General features: G+C 58.2%; 1 protein-coding gene across 3 annotated transcripts in view; it reads right to left on the minus strand.

Annotated features, from left to right (window-relative positions):
* PRKCD (protein kinase C delta) overlaps positions 1–15062 on the minus strand; it is a 31450-nt gene extending 16388 nt beyond the window's left edge. The window contains exons 1-2 of one of the 3 annotated variants that reach the window (XM_003894293.4): positions 14838–15062; positions 11128–11239 (exon numbers count right to left, since the gene is read on the minus strand). The gene's annotated coding sequence lies outside the window, so the exon portion shown is untranslated. The remainder of the gene's footprint in view (positions 1–11127; positions 11240–14837) is intronic. The other 2 variants (XM_009200556.3, XM_003894294.4) reach the window with 2 other exon arrangements.
* Positions 15063–16825: the final 1763 nt, after the last annotated feature.

The following is a 16825-nucleotide window of genomic DNA, read 5'->3' on the forward strand; positions in this document are numbered from 1 at the left end:
TGCAGCCCAGCCCAGTGAGTCCAGGCAGCCCTCTGAGGCCAGAAGCTACCAGAGCAGACAGCAGGACCCAGGCAGGCAGACCCCACCACATCCCCTGCTCGGCCTTGGCTCCTACTCAGTGGATGTGAGAGTAGGTGTGCAAGCTCATGCATGTGCCCAAGTCCCAAAGCCTTCAGCTTGACACCAGCAGGTGGCCTGTGTGCCAGGCCAGCTGCCCATGACCTTTTGGTGGGCCACAGAGAGAGGGCCAGCTGGGGGCTGCTGCTGACTGCTCCCCAGGCTGCAGCATGCATGAATTGGTGCGTGTGAGGTTGCACGGGTCTACTGGTGCATGCGATTATATGCAGCCATTGGAGTGGGTGGCACATGGTGGGCTCTCAGTTAATATTGGAGTGAAAAGCAAGCTACGTGGGCCTGGCCTCACACATATGCAGGAGTCTGGTTGAGCATCCCAAACCCGTAAGCAAGACGGACATCTTGCCCCTCCTGCTGCCTGGCTTGGCCCTGAGGGTCCAAGAGATCCAGCACCCAGGTGAGTACTCCCTGGGTCTGGAATGACTGGCAGGTCTGTGTCCACACATCCAGGGCCTGATCCAGCAGATGCAGCTCTGCTGTTAGGAAAACCTGGAGACCCAGCTGGAGCAGTAAGCAACTTCTGAGTGCCTCGGAGGATGATGAGGGTTGAGGGGACAGGGGCGCAGAGATAAAGGAGGAGCAAGTATGTTGCAGGTGGCCTGGACTCCTAGGGGAGAGAGGCTCAGGGCAGTTAATGTGGCAAAATGATGGCCAGACTGCCTGGGTGCTGCACCCTGACACCAACGCTGCCTTGGCTGTGGACTCTGTGCAGGTCACTTGGCCTTCCCGAGCCTCAGCCTTCCCATTTCCTGATGAGGAATAGTCTCTTGGCCCAGGGTTGTGGTGAGAATGAAAACTCATGTAGGATCATGGGTACAATCAACCCAACAGGCCTTGGGGAGGGAGGTCCTCTTACCACTGTCACCCCCTCTCACTGCAGCATCCATCCCTCACTGTGCACCTCCCTTCACAGTTTACAAAGCGCACTCGCATCCCCCACCGCATCCATTCCGCCTGCCCAGCAGCCCGGGAAGACAGCCTTGGTTACAGATCCCACTGCTCAGAAAGGGAAACCAGGTCTCCATGAACATATAACTCACTCAGGAGCACCAGATGCTCCAACATCGGCCAGCCAGGTCCTCCTCCCAGCCACCAACCCTTGGGGCCCAGCCCTGACAGCCCATAGGCTCCATGGCTTCCCCTGCCCCCAGCCTGCCCAGCAGGAGGTATGCGTGGGGACCACCCCAGGACTGTATGGAGGGTGGAGGAGACAGTGGGTCAGAGAAGCCCCACGAGGGTGAGGCAGAGCCCAGGACCCTCCCACCCGAGGATGGCCCTCCAGCTCTCTCAGGCCACACTCAGAGCAGCTGCTGCTCACAGTTAGAAGCCACTGGAGGGAAAACCACAACCACAGCAGGCCCCAGCCTAAACCTGCACCGCCAGGCTGCAGCGCCATGAGAACTGGGGAGCCATGGTCTTCATGGGCTGCCCCAAGGCTAACCAGCAGTAACCATAGGGTCAGACCCAACCTCCTAGGACTAAAACCAGGGCACGGGCTCTGGCCAGGTTCTGCCACCTCCTCTGCCCCTATTTGTACTACCCAGAGCCCCACATCTTCTTCCATCACTGTGTGACCCTGAGAGAGGTCCTGGGCCTCTCTGGGCCACAAGTCCCTGCTCTGCACAGCAGAGTCAGAGTCTGCCCCCTACCTCTCAGAGTGTATGGCAGGGAGGAGGGGGTGAAGCAGCAGCACAAAAGCAAGGTGTGCTGACTATTTATAGCCCCCATGCAAATAGGACCCAGTCCACGGAGGCCCCAGAGGAAGACTGCTAGCTCAGCCAGACTCATGGCCGCTCTGCAGGGCCAGGGGATGCCTGGGGCTGGACCCACACAGTCTCCACGGGGACAAGCTCCTTGGAGCCAGCCAGGCCTTTCCCAGCTGCCTAAGGGCTCCTAGTCTCTATTCTGCTTCTCCAGCCTACAGCAGAGGCGGTTTTATGAAGCAGAGAGCACCAGACTAAGGGTCAGTGTCTAGGTATGAATCTCGGCTCCTCCACGTACAAGAAAGACAGTCCTTTTCTGAGGCCGACAATGTCGCGGATTACCTCTGTAATTACATTAGCTCACTTTATCCCTATGCGGATCCAGAAGGGATTTTACTGATGGGCATTTTACTGATGAAGAAACCAAAGCTCAGAGAAGCTATGTAACTTTCCAAGGTTACACAGCCAGTAAGTGGTGGAAGGATAAATCCAGGCCTGCCTGATGTTGCAGCCCAGGTCCTTTCCAGTAAGCCACGTTGGGAAGAAGAGACCAAGAGAGACAAGAGGGTAGAGGTGGAGAGAGGAGGGTAGAGGTGGAGATGGATAAATGTGCCAGGAAGAGCACACACAAACACACACGAAGACAAAAAAAACCAGGGAGGTAAGGGCTCCAAGAGACAGGTACCCCATGCTTGACCAGTGGTCTTCCCCGCTGACCTCGCCGCTTGGACCAGCCTCCATTTCCAAAACCTGGGGAAGGGCCAGGCACGGTGGCTCACGCCTGTAATTTCAACACTTTGGGAGGCCGAGGCGGGCAGATCACCTGAGGTCAGGAGTTTGAGACAAGCCTGGCCAAGAAGTGAAAACCCGTCTCTACTAAAATACAAAAATTAGCCAGGTGTGGTGGCAGGCACCTGTAATCCCCCCTACTTTGGTGGCTGAGGCAGAAGAATTGCTTGAACCCGGGAGGGAGAGGTTGCAGTGAGCCGAGATCATGCCACTGCACTCCAGCCTGGGTAAGAGTGACACTCCATCTCAAAAAAAATTAAAAACAAATAAAACAAAAACAAAACCTAGGGAAGGCTTGGTCACACTGGATCCCAGCCCCAGTGAATGTGAGCCCCAAATCAGCAGCCCAGAGGTAAGGAAAGGCAGTAGCTAGGCCAGGCCAGAGAAGGCAGGTCACCTCTTCTGGGACAAATGGAAACCTGTTCCCAGCCAGTACCCAGCAGCGGGCAAAGCCGGCCTCGAGGTGATCAGAGCGACCTTGGGTTTGGAGCTCCCAGGCACAGAACTCCGGGTTATCTCCAGCAGACAAGTATGTGTGCTGCACATCCACATGTGTGCTGGTGTATACCAGCAAAGGAGGCTGGGGTGAGGGACATGGCCTGAGGAGCGCCAGCAGGAACAGGAATGCATTTGCTAACTTGTTGGATAATGGTTTTGTCAAAGGTGAAAAACCCTAACAAGCCAATCTCTCTACAAGAGACAGGTCTTCAGAGACTGGCATGCCCATCTCCTCATTGTACAGAAGAGGAGACTGAGGCCAAGGTAGTGCAGTGAGGGTCCCCTGGCTCCCAGATCCGGCCTGGCCCCTCCACCCCATCCCTTCCCTGGTGTTCGATTCTGCCTCACAGGCCACAGGGTTATGCCTGTCGGTCAGAGGGGTAAGCTGGGCTGGAGGAAAGAGGCTTGATCAGGCTGCTGGGGGGAGGTGTGTGAGAGCAGAGGGAGGCTGCCTCAGAAATGTCTAAGGGAGACATAAGGTGGCACATTGAGGTCAGTCAAAGCAAGGGTAATGAAAGACCAGTTGCAGCCCCTCGTGGGTATAGGGGGTCTGGTTCCCTTGAACAGACTACCGGGGAGCAGGGGATGTCCCCCATGCCACCTACTGCAGCCCTGTCCCACACACACCTGACACCTGTCACGGAAGCCAAAACTGCATGGCAGGTGGCACAAAGTGGGGGCCCTCCTAAGGATGCACACTCTGCCTGGGGGAGTCCACAGTGCAGCCTGCCACAGCCTTGCGGATGAATAAACGAGGGCGGAGGAGACCAAGGCCCAGGCAGGGGCAGGAAGGACAGTAAGAGGAAGTGTGATCAGCAGGAGGGTGCAGGACTGGTCCTGGCAGTCATGGCAGGGCAAGGGGGCCAGGCATGGTGGAGCTGCCAGGTTGGGTAGGCAGGTGGGTGGTAGCTGGGCTGGGCGGCTGGCTGTTTAGATGGCCTTCCCATCGGAAACAAGGCAAGGAGGCCATGCGGGTTTCACAACCCAGGAAGTGGGCTCAGCAAGAGGAACAGGAGGTGGGAGGGGAAGGGCTAGCAAGACCCTTTAGGGTTCCTCCACCAGGGCCCATCCCCCAGCCTCCACATGTGCTGAGATAAGAACCAGATCTATGGACTCAGGTCACAGCCAAGTCCCGGAGCAAGGGATGCTCCCCATACTTGCTCCTCCCAGGACAGGTACCTCATCGCCCAGCCAGGGCTCCTCCTGGGCCCCTCCCTCACCCCACACAGACCAACCACTGCCTATAGCCTCTCCTCCCCTTACCCAGCTCCCTCCCTGCTGTCACCACCTCTGGTCCCTCCCCTACCCATTCTTCCCACAGCTGGGAACCTCCTAGGCTCTCACTGCCCCTGGAGAAAACCCAGACCTCTCCAGGCCTTCCAGGCTCCCCACTCCCTGGCCCTGTCCTGCTCTCTACCTCAATCCCTGCTCTGGCTACTCTGTGAACATGTGTCTCATTTCCAGCCCCGATGTTTTTGCAGATGTTGTTCCCTCAGCTGGAACGGCCTTCTGAATTCTCGCAGATCCTTCCAGGCAGCTCAGAAGGCTGGCCCTGGGGGACTCTTCCCACCTCTCAGGAAGCTAGCTGCTTTCCCACTGGTAACCTCTGCCACACCAGGCCCATAGACCTACAGCCTGGTGGGAGCCAGTCACATAAATATGTGATTACAAAGAAGGGTAAGACCTCTGTAGGATGTGCAGCACAGGCAGTGAGTAGTAGGGAGTGATGTGGGCTGGAGTAGAATGGAGGCTGCAGGGACCTGTTGGCTGGGGGCCTTTGATCTGAGAGGTCAGCAGGAGCATAATGACCTGCCCTGCCAGAGGGTCTGGAAGGGTCAGAGGGGCAGGACTTGGGAGCCTGGCTGTCATCGGCTCATATCCACCCCTGCCAGCTTGTGTGGGGTAGGGCCTCCTTGGAAGGAAGCCACCAGGCACAGGCCTCAAGTCACCAGCCAGCCCTGGGATATGAGGAGTCCTGGGCTCAGTCAGAGGGGCGTGCCCCAGGTACCCCTGAGAGAGGAATAAAGGCCCCTTCATGGCAACAGCCAGAGAGCCAGATCCTGTGAGGACAAGGGACCTCTGTGAGGAGCCAGGGTGGGGGACGCAGCTGGGTCTCTCCGTGAATAACCACACATGTGTGCACACACAGGCATACCCGCCAACCCAAACAGCACACAGGGAGCCCCGCTCAACATCAGACACACACACGCACACAGCTGGAGCCACAGGTACGTACACACACTGCTATGATGACTCAGGGGCACACACACACACAGAAACACACCCCCTCACCGGCTCTCACGTCTCAACAGACACCCAGGCCCACACAGACCACACCCGACCACACAGGCTCCACATGCATGTGGGGTGCCACAAGCTGTAATGTACACACTGGCACAGAGATGCTCCAGGCAGACACAGAAACAAACATACAGGCCTGGAAGGACCCCACATCCCTGACTAGTCTGGCACCATGAAAGTCCAAATTTAGCTTTTTCCACCGCAGCCCCCAGGCACAATGGCTGGGGAATGGAGGAGGGGCAGAAGGGCAGCTGGTGTCAGGCTAGGCTGGGCCTTTCCACCCAGGGAGGCGAAGAAAGTCCCTCTTGGTCCAAAGCAAAGTCTAAAGTGTGTAAGAGAAGGAGTGGGTTGGTCAGGCGCATCACTGGGCAGGCCTCTGCCCGCCCGCCCACCTGCCTGCAGGGACCTGAGGCTGTGGTGGAGGTTGACGGTCACAGGTGGCAGTCACAGGCCTGGCGCACAGAGGGAGGGGAGGGCTTGAACCTGTGCTGGTAGGGCAGTAAGCTGGACACCCCAGGCACAAGTTCCATGAGCTCCAGGCTCACTGTGCAAAACCGAAAGAGGTTGAGCAATTCAACCAAAGCCACAAAGCCAATGGGGCAGACCCAGGGGGAAGTGGGGAGAGAGCCTCCAACTCTAGTCCTAGAACTGTCCATCTGGCCTCCAATGGGGTGAGGGTACATGTTTGGAGGTAGGAACAGCTCCTCCATCAGCCCCCAATACAAGAGCCTTACTCCTTAGCCCTTCTTTCTCCCACAGTTTCCATGATTTTCCAGATTGTTTACCATTGGAAACAATCGTTTTGTGTTTGGGAGAAGCCAAGATGGCCACCTAAGCCTTCTGCCAGCCATCCCCAGGATCTGGGCAGGGTCCACATGATGCTTTCCTACTTGGGGGATCTTAAGAAAGCTGGGAGAGAGGCAGGACCATCCTGCATGGTGGGCCATCCCATAGCAGGCAGCTGACAGAGGAACCGGCAAGCTTGGACCTAGACAGGTCTAGCTTAGATCTGCTGCCTGGGTGCTCCTTGATCTTGGCCCAAGTGCTCTGGTGTCTTCCAGACTTCCTTGGATCGGTGGGAAAAGAGGCTCTGTTAAGCCCTCCAGCCACAGAGTACCCTGTTCCGGCCTGAGGCTCTAGGCAGAACCGGGCTGAGGCAGGCAGCATGAATCCACTTCCAGAGGCTGGCCAGCTACTGCCCTTCCCGGGACTCCAGCCTCCCTACCTCAACAATGGAGACCTCTAAGCTTTCTCCATCCCTGACACTGGAGGACCCTGAGATCCTCCTCCCACCCCAACAACCCCAGCCCACAACCTACACCACGGCAGACATCTGATCCAGCCTCAGGCCTTGGCGACTGCCTGCTGTGCTCTGCCTGTTTACCCAACACGGCCATAGACATGATCCAAAGCTTCCGGAGCTGTTGTGAAAACAGCGGCTCAGCCACCACAAGCCTGTCCTCCTGGGTGCCTTGGCAGGGACCTTTGAGGGACAACCATCCCAGTCCTGTTCCTGGGGCCTCTCAAACGCTCCCCAACCCCTTAGAAGGCCTGTTGAGCCCTCTCCGCCCCAATCCTGACTTTAGGCTCCCTGTCTCTACTTTGGGCCCAGACCCTCCTGAACTTCAGGCTTGTGGCCCCACCTGCCTCCCTGGCTTCACCACATGAATGACTCCAGAAGAGCTCAAGCCTGCCCACACCAGTACCCCACCATTCCCCTCCCAGCATTCCTGAACTAGGAGTGCACGAGCTCATGCAGTGGCTCAGGCCAGACAGCTCCTCCTGCTCCCCACACAATAAGGCCATCCCGTCTGCCGCTGCAGCCTGTCCTCAAGTCTCAAATCCTCTCTTCTCCCACCACCACCATCCCCAGACTCTGCACCTGCCTTCTGACTGCTCTCTATCCTCTACCCCGGCACCCACGGTCCCGCTGCTCCAGTCACCAGACGGGGCTTTTCAGACGGATTTTGTCACCCCCTGCCCAAGCCCCCAGTGCCTCCCATTGCCCCTCTGACAAGCCCAGACTCCTCCCCTCAGCCTGCTCCGTGCAGCCTGGTCCCCGCCACGCCCGCTTCCCAACCCCTCGCTGTTACCTCCCTGACCTCTCAGGTGGCTGCCTTTCCCTCACTCCTGTGCCCCAGCCACGCTGACCCCTTTCAGTTCCCGGAGCAGCCAGTTCCTTCCCGCTTAGAAGCCTCTGGGCTTGCTGTTCCGTCTTCCTGCTCCACCCCACCCCCACACAGTGGCTCTTTCCCATCATTCATGTCTCACAGGACACTCCCTGATCTGCCCATTTCACAGATGAGGAAAGTGGGGAGCAGTCCAGTCCCTGGCTCAAGGGTGCACAGCCAGGAAATATTGAGCAAGGATTCAATCAGGGTCTGTCTGATGCCTGCATAAGTCCTGCTCCTAAGCCTTCAGGATACCCTTACCCACACTCCTCGCCCAGGCCCATTCATCTTTCGCTCTCCAGCCCTCAGGCTCCTGATGCTTGCATCACTGTCCTTACCACTCCTCAACATTTCTCACCCCTAGCCTCTGGGTCCCACACAGTGAAGGCCAATGCTCAGCCCAACCCTGACTGTGCTGACCTTCTTCGTGTCCCTGGGACAGGCTGGGCCCTGCCCCCAGCTGCTGTGTATGTAGGGGGTTTTCTAGCTCCCCCTACTCTTCTAGCCTCCATCATAACCAGATGCCCACTCCCTGCCCCAGCCCAAAGGCTGACTCCAGGGGTCTGAAGGGTAAGCAGGCTGGCAAGAGGGCTTACGTCCACCCCCTCATTCCCAGCCAATTCTCTCAGCCTAATGTCCTGCAGGAGGCCAGAGCTGGAGAGCGCCAAGGGGAGCCCTGAGGGGGCAGCAGGCAGCTGCAGACTGCCTTTCCCCTCCCTGCATCCATTTGTCATGAGATCTATTTTCTCCTTTTGAAAGGGAGTGAGGGGGAGAAGAGCAGGCAAGGGCTGGGCTGCTGAGTGGGCGGAGCTGCTCCACCGGGAGCTCCTCTCCTCAGAAGACATGGAACCTATTGAACCAGTAGGGTGCTGCCACTAGAGGCAGAATTGAGGGGGATGAGGGAGTCAGAGACCTGGCTCCTCGGCCAGGTTCCATAGCACCTGGCCATGTAACACTGGGCCAGTGCCCAGCCCCTCAGATCATAGTACCCCCTCATCAGTCCCACTTGCTATTTTTTGAATAGTTCCCATGAACTGGGCACTAAATGCTTTACATAACTACAGTTTCTACTCATTCAACTCTGACAATGTGCTAAGCACGATGCTAGCTACTTTGCATATGTTATCTGTCATTTCTGCTCAACCTCATCAAGATGGATGCTATCATTATCTCATCTGTCGGGGGAAACTGAGGCACTAAGAGGCAAAGCCACTTGCCCAGGCTCATTCATAGAGCTGCTGGGAGCTGCCTAGTCACTGAGATGCAGCCCAGCCATCACCACTCTCAAGGGGGCCATGACTACCAGAGCTGATGCTCTTGAGCCTCGGCTTACAGGGTCAGAGCAAGAAAGGTGCTGGGACGAGAAAGTTGTGGAGACTGCAGGGGACTTCATGACCTGGCCCCTGCCCTTCTCCTAGAGCTCCCGAAAAAAGCCTGGGCAGCCCTGGCAGTGAAAAGCCTGGTCAGTCAGCCTAACCCGGTGGCCAGATGCTGCTCCCCTGGGCAGGCAAGGCAGGGGCGGAGCAAGGCGTAGAGCTGCGGACGGAGGGCTGGTCAGTCCCACTCCAAAACCACTTCCTGGGCAGCCCAGAGGAAGTGAGCCTCCGGAAACGCCTCGGACAGACAGGCCTCTCCCCTAGGCCCAGCCTTTGGGAAGTGAACAGACCGCCCCTGCCAACCTCTTAGTCCCTAGAGCCCAGCAACTCCACTCCCTCTAGCCATGGACGCTGTGGGGGACACAGGCGTTGTGATAGGACCCCCACCCACTGTGGGCACACTGGCCTCATGGCCAGAAAGCCTACTTCCTCTGCCGTGGCACTAGGCACACGGTGCTGGCATAGCTGACACGCCTCTCCCCTGCACTCGTATCTCCCATCTCCCATGCCAAGCCCTGGTCGTCCTGGAGCCTGGGGCCAGGTGGGAGGGTGGCTGCTGAATGCATGGGCAGGGCCCACCTACCAGGGTGGCCCAGCCCCCCTTAACCCCCTGAGATCACAGCCACACCTGGAACTTCCCCCTCAGGTGCCAGATGCAGGCGACCTTGCTGGGCTGTGACTCTGACCAGGGCCCCCCTTCCTGACCCCAGAATGGGCACAGTGTGGTATGTGTGGGAAGGCATTTGAGTGCATGGATGCCAATGGTAACTGGGAGATCATCTGTGTGTGTGTGAGTGTGCCATGGGTGGCTACATGTGAGCACCTGTGTACCTGCATGCCCACATGGGTAGTGCACGCACTCATGAGTCTGTGGGTGTGCATGGCCACTGCAGCCTGGCTTGCCATATCCCTGTGTGAGCACGCATATGTCTGTGCAGCAGGCGAGTGATGTCTGAGGATTTACCGTGGGCTGTCTCCAAGACTAATCAAACTCCTTAGAAAACAAGGCTGAGTGACAGAAAGGGCTGGCTCTTCAGAACTCCGGTGGCAGAGGCCCCTACACAGCCAAAGGCACTTCACTTCCTCCACACCAGGTTTAGGGATAGGTCCAATACACAGAAGGCCCAGTGAAGACGACTCCTGTTCTGCCCCAACTCCTACCCCAGGAGTGAGGGCCCTGACCTCCTTTCTGCCCCCTAACCCAGAGTCAGGCCCAGGAAGCCCAGCCCTTATGGCTCTACTCACAGACCTATAAGTGTGTAACAGCCAGTGGGGTTGGCTGCGGGGGTCTGCTCAGGGAGCGCTCCTGGAGGAAAGACGGTCTTTGCTATCCCCCCACCGTCATTCCCAGGCTCAAGCTTCATTAGCACCCATACCCACCACCAGAACCCTGCTCACTGGGGCCCAGTCACCCAGTCACCAGCCTGGAGTGAGTATGGAGTCACCCACAGCAGTGTTTTCATGGTAATGGGGCTGAAGGAGGCAAGGCTTGCCCCAAAACGAGGAATTTCCAGCTTTCTGAGGCTCTTCAGAGAGACTGCAGCCTTCCCAGCATTGTTCCAGACTCTGCCTAGCTCCCCTTGAATTTGGAAGCTGACGAGAGGGACTGAGCCCTGCTCGGGCTCTAGAGAAGTGGGGAAAATGGAGGGGCCTGGGGTGTGGAAGACAGCTTAGCTGTACCTGGAGCTGGAGACCCCATTCCATCCCCCCACAGCGTCCAACCCACTGTGGGGCCCACGGGGAATTTCAGTGTCCTTGTGTGACGATGAGGACAGTCGGAGGCAGATACAGGGCCAGGAAAAGCTGATACATCCACCCTCAATCCTTGGCCCACGAGCCACTCTCTCTCTAACTGACCAAAAAAGTGTTACTACTTCTTGCCCCAAACTCATGGTAGGCCCCAGGCCTCTGAGCTCCAAGGCGAGAGCATTCGGGGCCAGAGCCAGGTTCCAGGCGGGAAGTTCCTCATGAGCAGAAAGCCCCTCCATAGACAGGGCAAACAGCTGCGGCCCCTGGGCACATAGGGCCCACAACCAGATCAAGGACTCTGCATGCATGCCCAACCCCATCCAGTCCCACAGCAAAGGACAGGGAGGACAGAGAGGAAGGCCACGCCTGCGCACCGTCCATCTGCCTAAGAGAACTCAGTCCTACCTGGGGCTCCCAGCTCCCGCTTGTCCTTAGTCCTGGCTCCCGCTGCTGCTGCAACGCACCAACCACCAGGAGAAACAGGCCTGCACCCTTGCCTGGCCAGTTCCCTGCAGACCTGCAGGAACAGGAGGAAACAGCTGAACCCGGAGGCACCGCCAAACAGGCTCTCCCCATCCGCCAGTCCCGGCATGGCTGACAGGCCCAGTTCAGTCTCTCCTGGCCCTAAAACCTTGGGTCTCTCTGGATGTGGCTTTCCCTTCCTTGAAATGTCGTGTTGGGTCCAACTTTTCCTGGACACCACTATGTGTCCATTCCATGTTAGGGGCTGGAACACTGTGTCCCTGCCCTCAGCACATTTACAGCCTGGTGAGGAAGCCAATAACACAGCAAAAACCTGTTCCTGACTCTCCTGTCTGCGGGAGGTTGCCCTGCAGGCTTAGGAGTCCTAGGGTGCAATGAAGTACCACACCACTTTATGGCCTGGGGCAATTCCTCTGAGCCTCAGTTTTTTTAATGGAGAAACTACTAGCCCCCTCTCCCCAGGTGGTTCTGAGGTTCCAATGATGTGGCGTGCCAGCTCCTGTGCTGGACTCACATTGAGAATGCCAAATGACTGATTTTTTTTTTTTTTTTTTTTTTTTTTTTTTAAATGTGGCAGGGTCTCGCTCTATCGCCCAGGCTGGAGTGCAGTGGCACAATCTTGGCTCACTGCAACCTCCACCTCCTGGTCTCAAGTGATTCTTGTGCCTCAGTCTCCTGAGCAGCTGAGATTACAGGCGCGCACCACCGCGCCCAGATAATTTTTGTATTTTCAGTAGAGACAAAATGTTGTCCAGGCTGGTCTCAAACTCCTGACCAAGTAATCCACCGCCTCGGCTTCCCAAAATGCTGGGATTACAGGTATGAGCCACTGTGCCCAGCCTGAAGAGTGACATTTTTTAATCTCTTGTTTTGTGCATTATAGTTCAGGTGATTCTCACATTACTATTGTGCCCATTACACAGCTGAAAAAACTGAGGCCTGGAGATATCCTGGAAGGAAGAAATGGCAAAGGTAGCAAGGAACTCTGTGTCTCCTGGCTGAAAGGCCTAAGCATTTTTTCTGACGGCCAGCTCAAGCCTCTAAGAAAGATTCTGCTCCCCAGATGTGAGCCCCTCCCCCAGCTGGAGACCCCCATCACCATTCCCTGGGGATAGAGGCATCCTTGGCTTTATCTTTTCGTCTGTACTTTAAATTATTTCTAATTTTAATCTAAACTGTGCCAGCTAAATGGTGTCAGCGCCCTGCAGTCACAGCTCTGAATCACTCCCCACCCCTCTCTCCCCCATTGCTGCTACTGACACTAAGGGCTGGTGAGGGAGGGGCTGTCATGCAGGCTGAACAGGGCTGGGTACTAGGGGCTCTGTCTGGGCATCCTCCCTCCCTCAAGCTGCTTGGTCAAGGAGATGGGAAGGGGCAACAGACAGGCAGGAAATTGGGTTGGATACTGTCTGGGCTTTCTTTAACCCCAGCTCCCAGGAGAATGGGAACCATATAGCCGGGGGTGGTGACAACATAAGACTTTGCATGTGCTGTGTTCTCACTATGGGCCAAGACTGTGTTAAAGGACCTTTAACATAGGACCTTTTGTCCACACAACTTTCTCCATTCTGCAGATAAAGACACTCAGCCTTGAGAGGCCTAGCTTGGGTCTCTTGCTCTTAACAGGCACAAGCAAGTATTGGAGCCCAAATCATTCTTGGATCCAGAGCCCGAGGTCTTGGTCACAACACTGCTAACCCCAAGACTTGCCCTCTAGCCCTCTCCATGTGCACACCCACATCCTCATGGTCTCCCACACACTCACACACCCACACTGGGCTCTCACCTTCCCTCCCAGCACTGTCACCACACACCTTGTCACACCCCCTCCTGCCGCTAACACCCACGCCCAGGCACTCTCCGTTCCCCACAATCACAGTCACTCCCCAAGCATAGACTGTGTCCCACCAGTCACACACTCCTACCATGACCACACACTGCCAGGCTTACCCCAGTACTGTCCCATCACATAGCCCTCACACCACCCCTCAGCCAGGTACAGCTACCCAGACACCTCCACACCTCTCTGTCTCACACACACACACAACTGCACACATCACACATGCGCCATACAGCCTCCCTCTGCTGGCCTGCCCACCACGCCCCAGCTCACTCCACAGTAGGAACGAGGAAACCCCAGGGATCAGTCCCCTCCCTTAGTGACCAGGTGAGCCTGGTCACAGAAGCTCAGTGGCAGAGGGAGAGCCACACATGAGTACACGCACATACACACACTCATACAGATACACTCACACATGAGCCTGGTGGGCAGGCACCCAACACCAGGGGCTTCCACAATGAACAGATCTAAGGTACTCGTGGCCAGTTGGTCCCCATGATATACCCAGTATGCAACACTGAAATCTCCAGACACACAGGGACACACACACTGGCAGACAAGGACACACACACACACACAAGTCTGGTGACAACAAAAACACCAAGAATGGTACACACAGTTGCAAAAGACACACACAGAGCCTCAGGACACAAACAGACATACACACATACACACAAGCAAGCCACACATGCGAAAAAGGACACACATGCACAGGCAAGTCCCACAGTGACAGCACAGAAGCTGACACAGACACACGACATACCCACACACCCAGATACCAGTGACTTAGCACAAGGAGATAGCGTCCATGCATACAGGGTAGGCATCAGAGAACGGGACCCCCCCACACACTCACAGCAAATCCTTCTGACCAGGTTTAAGTGGGGGCTCAGTGGGGCTCTCCTGTGCCCCAAGAGTGAGGGAATTGGGGAAGTGGGAGCAGTTCCGATGGTGCTCTCCTTCTGCCTCTCCACCACCAGCCAGGAGGACTCCTCCCTCCCTCCTCTCACCTGGCAGAGCCCCCACAACGCGAGTGGCATCTGGGTAGGGGGCGGGTGCAGACCACACCGGGCAGGGGCCACCCTGGGAAGGGGTCTCAGAGGGGCGGAGGGGTGGGGCAGTAAGGGGGATGGTGGAGACTGGAGCCACGCCCAGCCCAGAGACGGATGAAGGGACCGAGAAAGACTCTTGAGACCGAAAGAAGAGACAGCGAGGAGGAGGCGCCGCGCGAGTCGGGCCTCCAGGGACCCAGGGGCGGGAGGCGAGGCCCGGCGGGCGGCCTGGCCTGGGCTCCGCGGTAGAGCGGATAGGCGGCTGGACCGGCAGGGGGCGGCAAGCGTGGGCCGGGGGCGCGGCTCCGGGAGAACGGGATCGAGGGGGCGGCCGGCGGGGGTAAGGGTGGGGGTGGGGCGATGGAGCACGCGGAGGGCGAGGGGCAGACGGATCGGGTCTCGGAGAGGCGCGCAAGGGGAGAACACAGAGTGGGTGGCGACAGACGGACGGTCACAGGGCCCGGGAGACAGTCGGGAAGGACGGACGGGCCTCTCGGAGGAGCGGGAGACACACGGGCGGGCGGACAGAAAGACCTCAGCCCCCACTATCTGGCGGAGGGACGGACAGACAGACGGACGGGGGGACGGAGTCACCGGCATGTCTCGGCGCGGCGGGACTTTCGCTGACCGCGGCTCAGTTTCTCAGTTTCGGAAACGGGAACCGGGCCGGGGAGGGGAAAGAAGGGCGTCGCGCCCTCGGGGTAGCCCCGATCCCGCGCCGGGTCCCGGCCCTAACTCACCTCCCGGCGCAGGGGCAGGCGCCAAGGGTCGCGGCGGCGGTGGCGGGCGGGCGGCTCCTTGGCGCGCGCGGACGGCGGTCGGCGCGGCGCTGACTGGGACGAGTCCAGCGGCCAGTGAGGTGTGGCCCGGGCCTCGGCACGACGGGCGGGCGCCGGGGGTCGCTCGGGGGATCTGGGATGCAGCAGCCTCGGGCTCCGGCGCCGCGGCACACGGAAGTGCGAGGGGGCGGGGCGGCGCGACCTCACCCAGGTGCCGCCGGCCCCGCCCCCGCCAGGCCCCGCCCCCGCCAGGCCCCGCCCCACCAGCTGCAACCAGGGACTGTGTCCCTCTGCCTCTTTCTGCGCGGGACACTGAGTCTCCCGGCCCCTCTGCCCTCTGTGGCCCGCTTCGCATCCTCCCGCCATTACGCGCAGCCAGCCCTCAGAAGGGGCCCATTTTACAGAGGAGGCCGCTGAGGCCCGATAGGGAGGCGCCCCCCGCCCGCTGGGGCCTGGGAGGCGCCAGCGGGGGTTCCCCCGCTCCCCACACCCACGCCCGGGACTCCCCACTGGCCAGCTGGCCCGCCTCCCCTGGCCCCACTCCTGCTCTTCCTGTTGGCTGGAACTCGGACGCGGCCGGGCTCGGTGCCCGCCGCCAAGCCCGCTGTCCCGGCTCTGCCCCAAAGTCTGAGCTGGTTACACTCCAGGGCCGGAGGTTCTCGCTGGTCGGCCGCTGCACTGCTCCTCAGGCGGTTCTGGGACCTGCCCCTACCCCGATTGGCAGTCTTCTGCTCTCCTGCCCCCATCTTCGAGACCTCTCTATTGCTCCTGGCAGGCGCCTGAGCCTCCTTTCCAGACGTGGAACTTGGTTGTCAGCCATAACTCATTCATTCATTCATTCATACACTCATCCATCAATTCACTGAGTGTCCCCTAGGCTCAAAGTCTAGGGACCAGTTGGGGTTCTAGGGTGTCCATTCCCCTGTCCCCAGAGCTCAGAAAGCCAAGACATTATCCTTATACTGATCCAAAGAAATGTCACTTCCCAGGAGACAAAAAAGAGGGTTCCAGGTCCTGGGGAACCACCTAGAAGGGATAGGGAAAGTCTAAACACAAGGGATGGAAGTGGGGGACAATCCCAGAGGTGGCCTGAGCTGAGAAAGGGGCTTGTGACAGAGACAGGTTATTGGACTTTGGTCTTCTCACGGAGCAATGAGAAGGTGGTGAAAGCTGTTACAACCAGTCAGGACGACAGGCTCTAGAGGGCTCCTGCGGGATAGATGGGGCAGAGGGACTGCAGGGCAGAGGAGAGGCTGGATAGGGGACAGAAGGGCTGCCATGTTGTCAGCCACCTGGGTTGAGATTGGGGAAGATGGATGGGGAGAAAAGGTCAGACCAGGTGGGTTCCAGGACTATCCTTTGGGAAAGACATTTTTCTCTTCACACCCAGGCCTTGAGCATGCTGTTCTCTGGGCCTGAATGCCATTTCCCACCCCACCCCCAAACCTCTACCTGCCCTGGTTGTGTCCATTCAAATGCCCCTCCTCCCTGATGCCCAGTTGTAATGCACAGCACTTCCCTGAGCGAAGGACCATATTCATTAGCATGTTCTGTGTCCTGATACCATCCCACCCCACCCATCATGCCCCATGGCTTCCCTGGGGTTGGACTGGAGGAAAGGGTGCACAAGGTGAGCCTCAAGTGACCTTTGCCCACTTGGGATCAGGTTTCCTTCTGGCTCCTCCTTCAGGTCCACAGTAAGCCAACCCAGCCTCTCCTTCAACATAAACAATAGGCCCACCCTGTGCCAGGGACTGCAGCCAGAGGGAGGACTGACCCTTGTGGAGCTCCAGGTCCAGCCACCAGACCTTTGTGGCCTCCAGGTCCAGGCACCAGACCTTTGTTCCCACTCCCTGTGGTTCACCTTGGAAGAAGGAAATGAATAATCATGGCTATCGCTGATAGGGGCTACCCAGCACCAGGCTCTGTGCTGGGTGCTGGATGTGTGC

Source organism: Papio anubis, chromosome 2, assembly GCF_008728515.1.
Source record: "Papio anubis isolate 15944 chromosome 2, Panubis1.0, whole genome shotgun sequence".
Taxonomy (NCBI): Eukaryota; Metazoa; Chordata; class Mammalia; order Primates; family Cercopithecidae; genus Papio; species Papio anubis.